This window comes from Pteropus vampyrus, unplaced genomic scaffold (assembly GCF_000151845.1).
Source record: "Pteropus vampyrus isolate Shadow unplaced genomic scaffold, Pvam_2.0 Scaffold74, whole genome shotgun sequence".
NCBI classification, from domain to species: domain Eukaryota; kingdom Metazoa; phylum Chordata; class Mammalia; order Chiroptera; family Pteropodidae; genus Pteropus; species Pteropus vampyrus.
The window spans coordinates 4,706,939-4,724,310 of NW_011888855.1; the positions used below are offsets into that span (position 1 = coordinate 4,706,939).

The 17,372-nt window shown below is 37.5% G+C and overlaps 1 protein-coding gene and 2 pseudogenes across 3 annotated transcripts in view; all 3 read right to left on the bottom strand.

The window, feature by feature from the left end:
* The window catches only part of AFF4 (AF4/FMR2 family member 4), a 72,656-nt gene extending 66,083 nt beyond the window's left edge, over positions 1–6,573 (bottom strand). The window contains exon 1 of one of the 3 annotated variants that reach the window (XM_011362300.2): positions 6,193–6,527. The gene's annotated coding sequence lies outside the window, so the exon portion shown is untranslated. Of the gene's footprint in view, positions 1–6,192 lie in introns of all 3 variants that reach the window. The other 2 variants (XM_011362298.2, XM_011362299.2) reach the window with 2 other exon arrangements.
* Positions 6,574–8,081: 1,508 nt separating this feature from the next.
* LOC105293647 lies at positions 8,082–8,677 on the bottom strand (annotated as a pseudogene).
* Positions 8,678–13,142: 4,465 nt separating this feature from the next.
* Positions 13,143–13,696, bottom strand: LOC105293560 (annotated as a pseudogene).
* Positions 13,697–17,372: the final 3,676 nt, after the last annotated feature.

A 17,372-nucleotide genomic window follows, 5' to 3' on the forward strand; every position in this document is an offset into this window, starting at 1 on the left:
CAATTTGCTGGTTCTATCGTGTCCAGCAAGATATGGTGTAAGTTTTGGAAGAATGATACTTTCCTCTCCCCTCCTCTCATAAGAGTTTTAGTTATCCCCGCGCCCCCCCCCCCATCAGTGTACCAGTTACGTTAGCGATAATTTAATAGCCCACACTTTTCATGTGGGCTAAACATGTCTAGGCCTGATTAACAAAGAATATCACCTTTAGAATCTGTACTCAGAGAATAATGACCTTTAGATGTGGTATCTAGACATGAATTTGGATTGTCTCCATAGAAAAGATGAGAGTGCTTGCTGGTATGTTTTATTTATTTATTTTTTTTTTGGTATGTTTAAAAAAAATATTTTATATATTTTTGGAGGAAAGTAGAACTGTATGTACTAAATAGCCATGGGATGAATGAAGTAGACCAATTATGTTTTAGAGTGCCCTCTACTCCACTTCTCTGGGGAATGTTGCAAATAGAGCATGTTTATTATATGTAGCCCCCTAGCCAAAGTCATGGTGTAGAGGTGGACACATACCTAATGAGTCTCTTTCCTGGGATTTGGGATTGAGATTCAGATCAGTTTCTCTCTAATGTCAGAAGATGTAAGATTTCAAACTCAGAAGGTATCAGTAAGTATTAAAGCTGATCTGCAGCAAGAGATCTAAATACACAGAGAGCACCTCATGAGAGATAAATAGATACTCCTGACATTTAGAGCCCCTGGATCCAGCTGTTCCTAAGTTCTGACATCCTATAGTTTGATTGCCTTTCTTAGAATTCATGTGGTACCCAGTATGTTCCTAATAAATTCCTTTTTTTGCTTAAGTTAGGTATGTATCACTCTCCTAATGAAAACACAAGGCCTACTGGACAATCTAAAGTGGGGTATTTAGTTGGATGAGAGAGTTCTGGTGCCAACAAAATGCCTTAGAGATGGTAGCTAAAGCAATACAAATGGACAAGATCAACATAAGAGAAGGCCAAGGGTAAAATCCAGAGCTATTAATATCAAGGGATTAGTAAAAATTAAGAGTCTGCAAAAGCAGCATCAAGTAGGAAGAAAGGCAAGAAAGGGACAGAGTCATCAAAGTCAAGAAAGAGAATGATATCAAGGAGAAAATGGTTAACAATATCAAGCACAGAAAGAGGTAAAAGTAAGCAATGACCATACAATTTGGCAATACAGAAATCACAGGTGGCCTTGGTAAGAGCAATTTCACTGGCATGGTAGGAGGAGAAGTCACGCTGAAGGTTTAAGAGGCACAGGAGATGCACAACACTACCTATGAAGTATTCTTGCCATTAAAAAAATTTCAAGCCCTAACCGGATCAAGCTTCTAGATTTCGCTACTAATTTACAAGAAAAACAGGACAGAGGAACAATTTACATAAAACTACTGGATGCAATCAGCACAACCCAAACTGTGAGAACTCTCATAGGGCAAAGACCTGGTTTCTTTAACAAACCAATTGTATGGGAATAAGAATAGACAGCAATCTATAGAGAAAGGGAAAAAAAGAGGGTGGAGACACACATTCAATGTAATATATCGACATTATTTGGATTCTAATTCAAACAAACTGTTAAAACAAAGCAAAACTTATGATCAAGGAATGTAAACTCTGGCCATGTAATGATATTAAGGAATTAGTATTACCATTTTTTAGTGAAATTTCGGGGTTGGACTATTGTTTTAATTCGTATTTCTTAGAGTTACATAATGAAACAGTGTAACACAATCTTTTTTTACTAGTTTATCTTCTCTGACACACTGAGTTCCCGTGTTACCCAGTAGCTACAGCCCCAGAGTTATCTGCTGCCTAACAAATAATTAAGAGAGATACAAAGTGATAAAGGGATTCAAAGGAGGTAGGTCACAACTGGAGGAGGGTGAGGAATCAAGCAAAACTTTAGGAAGGCAATGGTACTTGCACTGGGTCTTAAAAGATGGTGGAATTTTACAAAGTAGGGAAAAAAAGAGGGTGGAGACACACATTCAATGTAATATATCGACATTATTTGGATTCTAATTCAAACAAACTGTTAAAACAAAGCAAAACTTATGATCAAGGAAATGTAAACTCTGGCTATGTAATGATATTAAGGAATTAGTATTACCATTTTTTAGTGAAATTTCGGGGTTGGACTATTGTTTTAATTCGTATTTCTTAGAGTTACATAATGAAACAGTGTAACACAATCTTTTTTTACTAGTTTATCTTCTCTGACACACTGAGTTCCCGTGTTACCCAGTAGCTACAGCCCCAGAGTTATCTGCTGCCTAACAAATAATTAAGAGAGATACAAAGTGATAAAGGGATTCAAAGGAGGTAGCTCACAACTGGAGGAGGGTGAGGAATCAAGCAAAACTTTAGGAAGGCAATGGTACTTGCACTGGGTCTTAAAAGATGGTGGAATTTTACAAAGTAGGGAAAAAAAGAGGGTGGAGACACACATTCAATGTAATATATCGACATTATTTGGATTCTAATTCAAACAAACTGTTAAAACAAAGCAAAACTTATGATCAAGGAATGTAAACTCTGGCCATGTAATGATATTAAGGAATTAGTATTACCATTTTTTAGTGAAATTTCGGGTTGGACTATTGTTTTAATTCGTATTTCTTAGAGTTACATAATGAAACAGTGTAACACAATCTTTTTTTACTAGTTTATCTTCTCTGATACACTGAGTTCCCGTGTTACCCAGTAGCTACAGCCCCAGAGTTATCTGCTGCCTAACAAATAATTAAGAGAGATACAAAGTGATAAAGGGATTCAAAGGAGGTAGCTCACAACTGGAGGAGGGTGAGGAATCAAGCAAAACTTTAGGAAGGCAATGGTACTTGCACTGGGTCTTAAAAGATGGTGGAATTTTACAAAGTAGGGAAAAAAAGAGGAAAAGTGATATTCGTGATGGGAAAAAAGAAAGCAACTGAAAAGGGGTGAGAAAACCTAAGTGGAGTGAGTACTAGCCTGTACTCACCTCTCCATAAAACTGTCCCTACCCTAATGAGGACAAGAAAAGGAAAACTGAAGTGAAAAGTCATAACCCACTAGGCAGTTCCAAATTGACAAATCATGGGAGACATATTCAGGCCCCAAGCAGCCCCAGGGAGCCCAGTCCCAAGACAGATCATGACAATATATGAGTGGCCCAACCACGTTAGCTAGCTTTCCAAGGCCATCTATTCATGTTGATTCCTGATTTTTTTTTTTTTTTAAACCACACACTTTGGGAAAAGAATGTGTGAAGTTCTTTTACCTATTCTAGAAAATGGTGATCAAAATAATTAGTTTAAAACAGTACCCACTAGTAAGCTTTGCCTACCTGCCTAAAAGCCACCAACCACAGTGGTTCAATTGGGCACTCCAAGAGAGATAAAGTTACATGAAATTGCCTTTCTTCAGGTTACAGGTTTTTAATTAAGTATAGCTGATAAAGCAGGTAGATTTTTAAAAAGATTTTTTCCTTCAAAAATAGAATTAGTAGTCCCAATATTAAAAAGTTTTCAAAATATTTTAGAAATGAATTCAGTGGTTCTAACTTTTTCTATGTGCCAGTATCATTAAAATTCTCAGGATATGATGCCAGTGAAAATGAACATCGAGACAAATAGGAATGCAGATGATCAGCCAAAACTCAGTAACTGGAATGTTTATTACTGGCCTCTTCCAAGTACTAGAGTATCACTTCAATAACCAAGAAGAGTGAGTGTAGTCAGTTAAACCAAAGGAAAAAATAGCAAGATAAGAGGTCAGTTTAGCTTTAAGCAGTCTTTAGTCTCTGACTATACCTTATTTCACAATATCTGAGACTGGCATACACCCGCCCAGAAATTAAATATAATCCAACTTATCAGAAGAAATGAAAAAGGAAATAGGTGAAACATAATGAGGACTGGGGGTTCAAAAGCTGGGAAACCTTTACATTACATAAGAAATTTTACACAGTAAGGTATCTGCAGAATAGAGCTAAAATTAAAAACTACAATCTAAGTCATCAATTATTATAATACACACTGCACTTCTGGGTCATTGTCCAGGTGTGCATTCAATACTTAAAAGTGCCTCTTTGATTTTATAAAAAATACTAAAAAAGAAAACCTCATATTTTGGACTCCATTCTAAACCAGTAGATGGCCACAAAAGAAGAAATACCTGTTTTCTTTGTTCCTCATAAAACCACGACATTTACCTTAACTCTTCAAAAAAGGCAAGACATATCTTTTAGAAAGCTTCATCTTCTGTCATCTTCTATAGCTGACAGTCACTTTTTCCTCTTTTAACATTTGCTCATACAGCCTTCTTTAGATTACCCTTTTGTGAAAGGTTGGCTATCACACTCAAATTCAATCTAATAATTGTATAAAATACTGAAGAGGACACAGAGAGGTATGAATACAGTTCTTGCTCTAAAGACACTACAAGAGACCTACAAGAAAATTACAATATAAAGAATAAGTATCAACTGTTACAAATGGGGTACAACAACTCAAGAGCATAGTGAAAGAGGATGTATGTCATTTGACATGTATAAAATAAATCTGAATGAAAATATTTTTATCTCTAAGAATTCTGAATCACACACCTTCACCAAAGCACTATAATCATTTTTACACCCCCAAATTGTAAACCATTTTCCAATTAACACAACTAAGTTGTTTTTTTTTAATCAAACAGTAAAGGTTGGGTCATTCACAGACATCCTATCTTGTCCCCACTTGATGCAAAATTTTAAAGTACAATTTGCGTACTGCTCCTGTAGAACAAACAAAAACCAGTTATCGTCCTGCAAGTCACTACAAACTGAATGAAACTGCTGGTATTAAATAAAAATAAAAATAAATTTGATTGCTTCCAGGTAAGTTAACTCTAAAAGATAAATTCTTGAGAAAATTTTTTTAATGTTCGAGAACTGAAAAAAGCAGTGATGAATAAGAAAAATAAACCTGAGAAATTTAAAGCCAGCTTTGTTAAAAACCAAGTGGCCACTTGCCAACATTTCCTTATGTACATTTGACCAAAGATGATTCCAGGCAGATTCACAGGCCACAAGGGCTCTTTATCAAATGCCAAATTAAGAAAGTTCTCATAAATATTTCAACTTGCTAAGTTAAAGGACACTTATATAAAAGAAACACTTTACAAAGCTTTGCAAGACCAATATGGAAACAAAGCTTTGAGCTTCTGAATCTTAAAAAACAACACACATTTTAAACATCACATTTATAAACATCCCATTCACACAGGCATCTACGGCTTAGATTCCGTGGAGAAAAATGCCGATTACTGGAAAACGGACTGGCCTGAGTTTAAAATCATATGGCCAGAAGGAAAGAAATCGCACAGTTCTGAACTGCAACTGACTACGAGAAGCCTAAAACGAACTCTGCGTCTTAGTCTGAATTGCATACACAAGCATTTCAGATTTGTCCTTTCAATTTGCTATAAATGTCGTCGTTCGTGTAGGAAACGGCAAGGACAGTCTTCAAACTCCTATACCCCATGATCCATCCTCAAAGAGTGGAAGGAACAGCAAAGTGGAAGGAACAAAGCACTGACGTCAATTACGAGATTAACCCTGGGCTCAGGCAGCTGAGGAAAGGCCTAAACATCAATGTCCAAATAACCAGCTACCGAGGTAATCAGAGAAACGGCCGACTGAGAAGTTACAGGGGGGATGCAAGTATTACGCCCCCACATTCCCATTTTTAGTTAACCACCTTCACTGGCTGAAGGCGGAATTTTTTTTTTCTTTCTTTTTTTTTTTTTTTTGCAAGGGAGGGGTGACCGTGCGCAGGATCGCGAGAAGGAAAGCGAGAACTAGTTGGGTAATGATGGCCAGAATCTAGGCCTATTTTCTCTTTAACTAGAAATAACTTGAAACTGGATATTAAAAAGTAGCAAGACAGTCGACGGAATTTCTGAGAGAAGGAACAGATTAAGAGACGAAAGGAGGAAGGAAAAACGGTGAAAAAGTGGATTTCTGGGTATTTTTGTTAGGATGAGCTTAGCTTATTTATTTATTTATTGGGGCGGGTGGGGGATGGTACGCGAATATGAGGGGCGAAGGCGGACTGCGCAGCCCCGGCCGGGAGGGTCTCCACCAACTCGCACGCGGGCCCCTCCCCCGCCCTCTGCCCCCACCGCCGCGGCCCGGCCCGGCCCTCTGTCAGCCCGTCGGCCTTCTCACCTCCAGTCCTGGCTCCGCTAGGCCCGAACCATTTCCCAGCTGCGGCAGCGGCGGCGCCGGGCCTGTACCTTCACGGGACGCGCATTCGAGCCCGCCCGGTGGGAGCGGCGACAGGCTGCCAAGGACGAGGGACTCCGAGCGGCTGTAAGGGATCCGGAGCTCTCGAAAAGCGCAGACGGCGGCGCACCTCAGACGGAACAGGCATACGTCTCGCCCCGCTCCATGACGGGCGGGTTCGGCCCGGGACGGCCGACTGAGGCGACGGGGGCGGACTGACGAGGACCTGGCACCCGGATCTCCGCCCGGTCCGCTGGCGGCGACGGCGGCTAGACTCCCGCAGCCAGGACTGTGACTGACGCAGCGGCCGCGCCACCCATGTGACCAAGGCCGGGCGGGGGCGAGGCGTCACGTGATGACGCCGCGCCCCTCCCCGCCAGAAAAGCGGGGGCTGCGGGGACTGTAGTGCCGGTGGGCGACGCTGGGGGTGTTGACGAGCGCAGCTGTCGGGCGGACGACCCCCGGGCGGGCCGGGCGGCGGCAGGCGAGGCCTAGGCCTGAGTCCTCGGGCCCCTGGGCCCCTGGGCCCCGTGGCCGCGTAGACGGGGCGGGCCGGGCAGGACGAGGCTTGCACACCGCGGCGCGCACCCTCCTGCGCGTAGCCGCTAGCGAGGTTCAGGAGGGCGGCGCCGGGCCCAACTGGATCTACTTGTTCCGGGGCTCAGGCGAAGGGCTCTTCAGGCCGCCCGTGCCTCCGAAGCCCCCGAGGTCTGCTTCCCCGACTGACGCTGAAGCCCCGAGTCCCTAGACCCACCAGCTGGGTCAAGCCGTGAAGGCAGTTTGCTAAGATTTTCTGCAGGAGGCTGCTCAGAACTTCGCTCAAGCTTCTCCCAGGAAGCCAAGCCAGCCCTTTTTTTCCTTCGTCATCTAATCATTTTCTGCCACTAATTCTGTTCTTCAGAATATCATTTTGAACAGTTCCCTTCACCTCCTCAAATCCTGCTAGTAAGGGCAAGCTATAATTCAATTGAGAGTAAAATAATAGTGACAGACCAGACGAGATTTTCAGAGGGTCTCGTAGAACCCAGTACAGTAATTGTCCAGAGATACTACCTCTGGCTCATCATTTGAAAAACACTTTATAATCTTCTGCCTCTTACTTTCTTTTTCTATGAAGGAACATCTTGAAGTTGTGTTTTTACTTTCTACTAATTATGAAGCAAACATTTTAAAGATTGCTTTTAATAAAATTCCAGGGTTTTGAGGAACTTTATAATAAACTATTAAAAGAAATGTGCATATGAAAATTATCAACCCTAAAAGCTAGTACCAGCATTAATAGAAGTACATATTTTTTCTTTAAAAAAAATTCTTCCCAAACATGAGTTTGTTTCATTGCATGATGTTTGCCTAAAAAATATATTATTGAAAACTTTAAGACATGTAATCATCAATAAGTTAATTATTAACTGTACACTTAACATAAGTGGACATATCTAAAATTTAAAAACTAGTTCCAAAAGAGTACATAAAAATTTAACATGATGGGCTTTCAATTATAGTTTATATTTGTAGTTTCATGTTGTTAAAAAGTGCTTCAGATGTACTGCTAGAAAGTTGCTCTTTATAATTGGCACTGGGGGATAATGTCAAATGATAAACTGTAAAAACTAATCTTCATGGAATTAGCTAATGTTGTGATAGTTAAACTTACTTGAATCAGTTTTCAATTCTCATTCAGCTTAAGCTGATACAATATTAATAATCTAAAAAAATCTGTTTTCTAACCAACAAAAGGCTTTTTAATTCAAGTTATGTATGTTCAGCAATCAAATCTCTGAATAGGCCTGAATAGGCCTGAATGGCGAGACAGGACCCGATGCAGGTTGGTGTTAATCGATGTACTGTGCTATCCAGCAAAAGCGTTCTCAATAACCTTGCCTTTTGAGCACGCTGCACATGAAAACTTCTAAGGGCCGGGCACTCACTTCTTTCAGATATACTGCCCTTTCCCATTGTCTGACCACTTAAACCAAACACCTCTCCTAACCTCTCTTATGGCTTCAGATCTGTTGATCCTATTCCCGACAATCAGTACAGGCATGTTAGCAATGGTTTCATCTGTCATTAGTGTATCAGGTTCTTTTGATTCTAACAGCCTTTCATGGTCTGCACAATACACCAGAAACACAATTCCATTGATAGCAGGACGGTAGTTTTTCCACACTCCTCAAGCTCAAACATGTCCCTCCAGATCAAAAGTTGTAAAGTTCACCCTAGCAATGGTTAGTTTTGAAGTGAGATGTAATGTTGGAACATGTTGTCCAACTCTGTCATCTTTTAGCATGTGTAGCAATATTCTTTTCCCTGTATTATCCAAGCCAAGAAATACCAATTTACCAGTTTTTTTTTTATAGGACCCTAAAAACTGTAGCACATTGCTGAAACCACTGTAAATCCAGTCAAATGTGAAGGTCACATCCAAATTTTATAGGGTCTATGATTGGAGAGAATGTGATTCCTTACTTAGTGTCGGCCCTACACCCTCTGAGACAACTTCAAAGCGTGATGGCTGCCAGGGACCCAGCTCGCATCCTCCCTTTTAAAATTCTTAACTGACCATCTATAATTTCTTTGAAGCTTCACTCTTTTTATCTACATCTACATTGATTTTATCTATATATCTGTATTTAACAAAACGTGTTAATGCAAACTCAAAATTAACTATGACAAAATAGAGTGAAAAATAATTGCTGCTCCCATCCTCACGCTTCAACTACTTCAGTCCCAGAGGCAATCATTTCCTGAGATGTGTTATAAAGATACAGTAAAATACAGTTATACTTTTTACACAAAAGATAATGTACTGTATACACTGTTAGTTTCCTTCCTTTTCTCACTTAAAATATGCTGGATATCCTTCCACCTCACCACATAGAGAACTACTACTTTCTTCCAAAGGACAGTATAATACTGCATTGCATGCAGATATCATAATTTATTTAATCAGTACCTATGGGTGGACATTTAGGTTGTTACCAAGTCATTACTATTGCAAACTAAGCTGCAACTAATAACTCCATACAAATGGGTAACTATACCAATAAATGCTTAGACTGGAATCTTTAGAGTAAAAGCTATTTTTAATTTTGGTGGTTATTGCCAAGTTATCTTTTATAGAAGTTGTACCAATTTCCTTTGCTTCCTCTCAAATTCTGCCTAAAAAGATTTATAAGGCAGTATTGGGTGGGAGTAAGGATAGAGAGTGGCAACAAGAAAGATTATTTATCATTTTAAATAATAAGTAATAAAATGCAAATTGAAGATATTTAATAAGCTTTCCAAGAAAGTTCCTCTACTTATTTTGGAATAGATGTTATTTGGCTAACCAAATGATAATATACTTTTTGTTTCATAAAGGATCATGATAATTTTTCAATATAAAATGAGACCTTACTTAAAAACCAAAATGGTTGGGGAGTGGGGAATGTAGTCTTTTCTTTGGCATTATTCTGCAAAGAAGAATTTCCGTCCCTTTCAGGAATGAGAGAAAAAATTCCTAAAATTATTTCTCAATTTGTAACATTTCAATACTCTCTCACTTATCAGATACATCCATATTAACAAAAAGAATTTTGTCTTTAACTTTATGTTCCAGAACAATGTAAAACAAATGCACGGAGTTGAGAATAGCAAAAAAAATACCAACCACACAACCACACAAATACCAACTATAAAAGAAATTTCAAAGAAAAATATGATTTATTAATTTGCAAGATTTTAACAAGTATTCAATGTATATTGTTACAGTAGCAATTCTTACAGTTCTGGATTTAAATATCCATGTGCAAAGTTTCACTCAGGCTTTAAAATAATTTTTTTCTGAAATTTACATCTAGAAATAGGAAATATCGAGTCACAATTACATCTACATAAATATTCCATATTTTTTAGAAATTCAATTTATTCATTATGTATCAAATATTAAACACCTACTATATGGCAGATACTGTCTTGGCACATGGATAAAACAATCGTCAAATACTGTCTCCACAAAAATAACACCAGAACGATGTGTTGATAGGGCAAAACTGAGTCTATTAATTACTGATAAGAGAGACCAGTACCTTGACTGACAATCTCATTAGCATTTCCAAGGGGGAAGTTGGGGTATTTAAAAGGTTTGGGGACCTGGTTTAAGAGCACTTTTCAATTCTGGAGACTTGATTAGATTGGGTAACAATCATATAATAGGTTAGGATTAGAGGACCCACCAAGGTAAGGGTTTTGAAGAGTCTTAGAGAGTACATTAGCTTTCTATTGCTGTTTTAACAAATTATCATAATTTAGAGGCTTAAAACAACACAAATATGTCAGTTTACAATTCTATAAGTCAGAAGTCTGACCAGGTCTCCCTAGGTAAAGATGGTGGTGTTGGCAAGGCTACCCCTTCCTGGAGGCTCTCAGAAAGAATCCCTTTCCTTGCCTTTTCCAGCTTCTAGAGGCTCCCACATTACTTGGCTGTGCCCTCTACCTCCACCTTCAAAGTCACAATGGCTGGTTGAGTCCTTCTAAAATTACACCACTCTGACTTTCTATTCTACCTCCTTCTTCTAATTTTGAGGACCCTTGTGATTACTGTGTTTCCATTTAGATAACACAGGATAATACCCCTACTTTAGGGTCAAATAAATTAACAACCTGAAGTCTATGTCCCACCTTAATTCCCCTGTGCCATGTAACAACATATTCAAAGATTCCAGGGATTAGTACACGGAGATCTTTGTGGGGAGGGGCGTTATTCTGCCTGATACATGGCATATGCAGTCATTAAAAGTCATCTATTGAAAAACTGAGCAGTTCAATGTTCATTTAAATGAGATTTTGAGACATTCCTGAAAAGAACAATAAAGCTACTTGTAGTTTTTCTCTGCCTGGTCAAAATGTTCCTAGAATAGTAATGTTAATGATGACAATGACATAATAAAATTATGTTAATGTTGACTGTAATCTGTATGGATGTAGATGGTTTCAATTCTCAGTGTCCCACCTTATAGCTATTCTTCAGTCTGAGTTGAAAACCATTAACATCTGGGGGCCACTATCAATCCAAATCTTCAATGTTACTTGGGGTGTCATAACAATGAATCAAATTCCTGGGGGTGGTTGTTTCAACTTGCTGAAATATCAGGTTTTGTCATTCTTAATCCTCCTGGGGAACTCTAGGGAAAACTGGAGAAAACATAACTCAGATTAACCCCATCTGAGAGGCAAGGGAGCTGGAGTATTTATACAACTACTCCTGTTGATCATTGTTGAGGGCTGCTCTTGGGGATGTTAATGCCCCAGCAGCTCCCGCCTGTTGCATGTGAGCAGAGCAAACTTCAAGAACAAGATAAATAAAATCAGCAACATCTTCATAGTTGAAAGTCAGAAAATAAAATCAGCAACATCTTCATAGTTGAAAGTCAGACCAATAAAGTCAGAATGAATGAGAGATCCTCAACTATACACTTAAATGGATTTTGAAACATGGAAATTTTCTTTACATTTCAAGTAAAATCCAAAAAAAAAAAAATGCTGTAGGCACTCCAGTTTGAGCTCAAAAAAGATAATATGCTGCAAATTTGTATGATAATGGACATTTTACTTCTTGTTGTAACTTTTAACAGCACAGGAAGTATTTAAAGCAACTTGACATTTTGATTGAAAAAAGTTATTGCTAAAATGACTTTACTGCAGTAAAATTTTCACATATAACAGTTTGCTTTGTAATTTTAAGTTTAATTCATAAAGTGGCATTGAGTCTTCAATAAAAGCTAATTTCCAAAGCATTTAGTATTCAACAGTAGTTAAGGGAAGTTCTTATTCACAAAAATGTCAATCTTACAACATTATTCACTACAAGGAAAAGGTGGAAGCAACCCAAATATCCATCAACGGATGAATGGATAAGCAAAATATGATCTACTCGTACAACAGAATACTGTTCAACCTTAAAAAGAAGAAAATTTTACCCATGCTACAATATAGATGAACTTTGGGGATGTTATGCTAAGCGAAATATGCCAGTCACGAAAAAGACAAATTCTGTATGATTCCACTTATATGAGGTACCAAGTGTAGTCAAATTCGTAGAGAGAAAGTACAGTGGTGGTTGCTAGGGGCTGTAGAAGGGGAGAAAGAGACTTATTGTTTAATGGAAGATAGGTAGAGGTGATGGTGGTGGTGGTTGTACAACAATGTGAGTATAATATTACCGAACTGTACATTTAAAAATGGTTAAGATATTAAGTTTTATACTTATTTTATCACAATTTTAAAAATTTCCATCTCATCTCTAGGCGCAATCACAATAATACTTTATTAATGCTAAGCCATAAAACTGCTGTGTGGTAGAGCAAGTCAGGATAGTCAGGTTTAATTCTGAAAAAGAAAAAAAAATTCCTGGAACTTGTGATGGTTGTATCTAGAAGAACAATGTTCACTGTTGACATTGTTGATTCAATAACACATAATATATATTTGCCACAGGCTTTCAACACCTTACATTGTCAAAAGCTTTGTAAATTCAAGCTGTCCAACTTTTCTGCTCTACACATATTGGTACCATCATCAAATGTAACACATCTTATCCTACTCAACTTCAGGTTGTACTGAATTAATATTTTCTCAACTTCTTTGAAAATAGTCTCACATGTAGTTGTCCCACGTGGACTATTTTTAGAGACTAATTCTTCAATCACTTTGAACTCAACACTGACTCCTTGAATAAACAACTGAACGGTAATGGTAACATCCATTTACTCATCAAGAGTCAAGGACATATAAATTAATGTAATAGAATTGAGAGTCTAGAAATAAATTCTTATATTTATCATCACTTGATTTTTTTTTTTTTTTTACTTTTATTAGCATTTATTTGAGGCTAAATTTACTCCCAGGCCATACTAAATTTACTCCCAGGCCATAAGTTTTTGTTTCTTCAGTTTCTTCTGGGATATCTTTTTCTTCTGTGCAACCTCCTCTTCTGGTTTAGGAACAATCTGCTCTTTTTCAGAGATCATCTCAATGAGGCAAGGAGAGCTCATGTAGGGGTTAATCCACCCATGATCTCTATAAGTTCTGTGCTGCATCTTGGGAGCTTTGTTCACCTGGATGTGCTCAACGACCAAAGAATCTATATCTAGAACCTTAAGTTCAGCATTACTCTCTGCATTTTTAAGCATGTGCAGCAAGAATTCAGCACTCTTCTTAGGCCATCGACCCTGTGTCCAGCCCCATTATTTGGCCTGGGCACACCTACCAACTCCACCTTTGTAATGACGGAATGGCACACACTGCTTTTGTAAAGTGACATCCTTCAGACACTTGGTGGCTTTTTGGATATGCATACCCTTGATGGCCTGGGCAGTTTCACAAGTGTTCTTAAAGTGAACACAAAGATTTGAACTTCTTGATTTGCATGATTTGGGGGGTTTTCTGGGTCAAGTGAATAGCAAACCATTTTTCAAGGTCACCTCAGGCCACTAATGGAAAGAGCATCAGTTGATTTTTAACAAAGATTCCAAGACAATTCAATGGGAAAACAGTAATCTTTTCAACCAGTGGAGCTGATACAACTAGATATCCATATGCAAAAGAATGAAGTTGCACTCCCTACTTCATACCACATACGAAAACCAGCTCAAAATGAATCAAAGACCTAATTATAAGAGCTGAATCTATAAAGCTCTTAAAAAAAAATACAGCCATGAATCTTCAAGATCTGGATTAGGCAATGGTTTGTTAGCTATGACACCAAAAGTACAAGTAACAACAATAACAAAAAATAAAGTGTACTTCATTAAAATTAAAAATTTTTGTGTTCTGAGGACACCATCAAGAAAGTGAAAAAACCATCAAGAAAGTGAAAAAACAAAAGACAAATACCCAGATTTTTAAAAATGAGCAGAAGATCTGAATAGACATTTCTCTAAAGAAGGTATACAAATAGCCAATAAGCAGATGAAAAGATGCTTGACATCCTTAGCCATAAGGGAAATGCAAGGCAAAGCCACAATGAAATACCTCTTCACACCCACTAGGACGGCTATAATCAAAATGACAGATAATTACAAGTGTTGGTAAAGAGTGAAGAAATTGGAAGACTTATAGATTGCTGGTGAGACTGTAAAATGGTACAGCTGCTTTGGGAAACAGTCTGTCAGTTTCTCAAAATATTAAACATAAAGTTATCATATGACCCCAAAATTCCATCCCAAGAGAATTAAAAACAAATGTCCACACAAAAACTTGTACACAAATGTTCATAGCAACATTATAGTCAAAAGATGGAAAACAATCCAAATATCCAACTGATAAATGAATAAACTATGGTATTCCATACAATAGAATATTATTTGGCAATTTAAAAAATGAAATATTAATACATGCTATACTAGAGATGAACCTTGAAAACATTATGTTGAGTGAATAAAGTGGGTCACTAAAGATATTATAATATATGCTTCCAATTATATGAAATGTTCACAATAGGCAAATCTATAGAGACAGAAAGAGATTAGTGGTTACCTACTGCTAGGTGGTTGTGGGCGAAATAGGTAACAACTGCTAATGGTGTAGCATTTATTTTGGGGATAATAAAAATGTTCTAAAATTGATTCTGGTTATGGTTGCACAACTCTCAATTGTACACTTTAAGCAGATGAATTGGATGGTATGTTAATTACATCTCAAGAAGCTATTATAAAAAATATAGAAGTTCAAGAAAACCAGTCAGCATCGCTTACCTTGTTTCTTAATTGACTATTGATGCTGCTCTCAATGACATCAACTCTAAGAAACTGTTCTCACAGAAAGGCTAATAATCTCAAACAAGTTAATTTTCTCAGGATGTATTTCTTGGCTACTACAACTGTACATGATTTAATGAACTAGCCATCAATAAATGGCTTTCCTTGCTTGGATAACAAATGAGTCACTCAAAAACTTTGGTTGGAACCTCCTTTTCATTTTTTATTCTTGTGAAGAAATTCAGCTGTAGCAAGATATTCCATTTAAAAATTTCAATGTCTTTTATGATCCAGCCTCAGAAGTCACTTTTATTTCTCCGATATCCTATTGGCTGCGCAAGTCAGCCCCATTTAACGTGGCAGGGGAAGGTATGAGAACATGAATACCAGGCGTCAGGAGTTATTGGGGGCCGTTTTACAGGCTGCCTATCTCAACTTCCTTTAAGAGAAATGAATCAACACGCAAAAAAAAAAATGCAGGTCTGAACATTATTATTTCTTTTTAAAAAGTTTTTGTCATAATCCTTCTACTGTAAACATTAAGAAAAGTAGTTAGTACAAAATCACACATGACTCAGTGTTCATATGCCCCACCAAATAAAATCCAAGTATACTATTGAGGCAAATGTGAATATTAATGATTTTATTTGGTATCATTCACTCATTCATTTTTTTCAATAATTATTGAAAAAAATCTATCATATACCACATAGCATTATAAGCATTCTAGGCCTTAGAGGCAATAGTGAACAAAATCGTGCTTGTCCTCATGGGGCTTCTATTTTACTGGAGAAGAAAACACACACAAACCTTTCAGGAGTAAATGCCACAAAGAAAAAGCAAGGTAAAGGGATAGATTAAGTGCAGTTGCTATTTTAGCTAGGTTGGCGAGGAAAAACCTCTGAAAGGAGATGAACTTTGAGCAGAAACTTGAATGTGGCGTTTTAATAAAAGTTTACTTTAAAACATGAGCATTAGTTTTTTGTTTTTTTTAAATGATTACATAACAAATTGTTCAAAACTGAATGGCTTAAAACAACAATAACCATTTCTTGTCTCACAATTTCTATAGGTCAGGAATTGAGGTGTAACTTCATTAGGCAGTTCTGGCTTGTGGTCTCTTGAGTGGCTGTAGTCATTTGAAGACTTAACTAGAGATGGAAGATCTGCTTCCCAGGTGGCTCCCTGACAAGACTGGCAAAGTGCTGCTGGCTGTGGTTTGAGGACTCAATTTCTCTCCACAGGGGTCTCTCTACAAGACTGTTTGAGTATCCTCATACCTGGGAGGTTGGTTTAACCCAGCATGTTTCAAGAGACAAGGCAGAAGCTGTACTGCCTTTTATGACCTATCCCCTGAAGTCACACGCTATCACTTTTGTACTGTTTCACTGGTCACATACATCAACCTGGATTCAGTGTGGGAAGGAACTACACAAAGGCATAAAGAACAGGAAATGGGAATCCTCAGGAACCATCTTGGAGGCTGGTGGTATACCATAAGAACCATTCATATCTTTGTAAAGATTTTAAACACCTTATACAAGAAAAAACATCCACTAATAAAAACTGAAGTCTAATTTTTTTTATATTGGTTCAATATTATTCCAGTCCTTATCCATATGCATAATTTGTGTATGACATTTCTAGAATACCCCACCTAGTGAGAGCAGAATATACATTATTTTCAAAGGGCACCTAGAACATTTACTAAGGTACATTTACCAAGGTGTCTCATATTCCAGATCATGAAACAGTCTCAATAAATGTAAAAGGATTCAAGTCATACATAGTATATACAAGGTACACTTGATCACAATGGAATTAAATTAGGAATCACTAACAAACATCTCTAGAATATCCTCCAATGTTTGGAAACTAAATAATACACTTCTTATATAACCCATGGGTCAAAGAGAAATACAAAAGGAAAATTAGAAAGTATTTCTAATTAACTAACCAAAAATGAAAGCAAAACATATTACTATTTGTGGGATGCCTCTATAGCACTATGTAGAAAAAATTTATAGCACTGAATATTAGGGAAAAAAAAGTCTCAAATCAAAAAGTTCAGCTTGCACCTTAAGAAACTAAAAAAACCAAATAAATCCCAATACAAGCAAAAGCAAGGAAATAATAAATGTCAGAGCAGAGATCAATAAAATAGAAAACAGACAGACAACAGAAAGAGTCAATGAATCCAAAAGATATTTCTATGAGAAGATTAATAAAGTTGATAAATCTCTAGCCAGACTGCTTGGGATAAAAAGAGAGAAGATACAAATTACCAATATCACCACCTCGCCAATATCATTACTTATCACTGTAGATTCCACAGATATTAAAAAGATTCTAAGGGAATGGTATGACAACTTTACACATTTAATATAT